Genomic DNA, 2,116 nt, shown 5'->3' with positions numbered 1-2,116 from the left:
GCGTATCTTCTCGCTGGTCTTGGCCTTGACTATGATCCCTTCGTCACCTCAATGACTACCAAGAGTGAAGCCCTCACGCTTGATGATGTGTTTGCACATCTAATGACGTATGAAGCTCGCCAACTACAACACCAGGCTGAACTTCTATTAAATCCGGGATCTTCGGCCAATTATACTGGTCGTGCTGAACTTCAGTTAAATCTTGGATCTTCTGCCAATTATGCTAGTCGTGGTGGTAAGCAGAAGAATCGTGGGCGTAGGGATCGTGGTCGTGGTCGTTCTCAAGGTTATGCACCCTCTTGTCCTGCTGGTGATCGTCGTGGCCCTTCTGCTCGTCCTTCCTGCCAGATCTGCGGCAAAGTGGGGCATACTGCTATCCGCTCCTGGCATAGGATGGATGAGTCCTATCAAGATGAACCTTCTTCTGCTCCTCCTACGGCACTGGCGGCTACTTCCTCTTACAAGATTGACCCAAATTGGTACAGCGACACAGGCGCTACGGACCATATCACTAGTGACCTGGATCGTCTCGCTGTACGTGAACGTTATCATGGAGGTTAACAAGTTCAAGTCGGCAATGGAGCAGGTTTGCGTGTTTTGCATACTGGTCATTCTCTAATTAATACTGCTACTCGTCCTCTTGCATTGCGTAATATTTTGCATGTGCCTGAAATTTCCAAACATCTTCTTTCCGTTCATAAATTTTCTCGTGATAATGACGTATTTTTTGAATTCCATCCTTGGCATTTTTCTATAAAGGATCGACAGTCGAGGAAAAGTCTCCTAAATGGGAGGTGTGAATCTGGTCTTTATCCTATTAAGCCATCCGATGTCGATAATCTCAAGCACGCCTTGGTGAGTAGATCTATATGGGTAGACATTTAAAAAATAAACCTTGGCTCTGATACCATGTTAGATTGAATGACACGATGACCTATATGGGTCACGACCTCATGTATTTATAGATGTGTATAATGAAGATTACATTCCAAATCTATGATTTGATAACAAACCATGAAATCATAGATTTGGTAACAAACCCTTCAAATCATAGATTTGGTAACAACCAGTAAATCCTAGATTATCTTAGTATATACCGATATAATCTATTTTAGGTTTAACACTATTTAGTAAAACAAGAACTAGAAGAATCTTTAGAACAATACATGATTAAGGGTTTATGTTGATATGTTTTCAACTAGATTGACTATCATGGATAGGAACTTGATTATTAGAACTTTTTACGTAAACTTGAATTAGAGCTATGTTTATGACGAAATACGTTGTATAAGTCAAATATATAAATTTAGAGAAATCTTTTATGGAAGTTTGATATTCTCTTTGCATATGAGAAGAATGGAATCGAGTAATCTTATATCATATAAGTTTGAAATGTATTTGTACTACAAGAAAGTTTGAAAGTCTGGGTGTTAAAAACAATTCTATGATCTCAAAAATTGGATAAGTCGAACCTATTTTGGGTTGAATTATTAACTTATTTAAGTTGAGTTGGATTAAAATAAATGAAAAATTTATTGGTTAGATTGGTTCATGAGTTTTTCTCAAATTAGTTTTGGTTGAATTAAATTAGACTGAAATAAATTTTATCCTTCTTCTTACAGTAGAGGAGCTTTATTCTAGGTGTTGGATTCATTCGATTTCGTCAAGAACGAAGAAAGAACGAAGGTGAGTCCTATGAGTTTATAGGCCTCAATTTTTTTCAAAATTCGTGAGTGTATGAAGGAATTAGCGTTAGTAAATTTAGTATGTTGATCTTGTTGTCTTTTGCACATTTTTCGTGAAGGAATTTGTGTTAGGCTATGGAGCCTGATACTTATTTATAGCTTGGTCAACGGTTATATCCGGTAAAGCTATATTTGGTAAAGCTATATATAGTAAAGCTATATATGGTAAAGCTAAATCCGGTAAAGCTATATATAGTAAATAGCTATATATAGTAGATGGCTAAATCTGGTAAAATTATATATAGTAAACTATACCATATATATATCTGGTCCGGTAGAGCTTTGAAAGTGTACTTTTCTATCCTCTGTACTCTTACATACCTGAAGTCATCAATACAAAATCCTTTTAGCCAGAGTTCTCCTTGCAACTT

This window comes from Cucurbita pepo, chromosome LG13 (genome assembly GCF_002806865.2).
Source record: "Cucurbita pepo subsp. pepo cultivar mu-cu-16 chromosome LG13, ASM280686v2, whole genome shotgun sequence".
Classification (NCBI taxonomy): Eukaryota; Viridiplantae; Streptophyta; class Magnoliopsida; order Cucurbitales; family Cucurbitaceae; genus Cucurbita; species Cucurbita pepo.
This window is presented reverse-complemented; position numbering follows the sequence as displayed.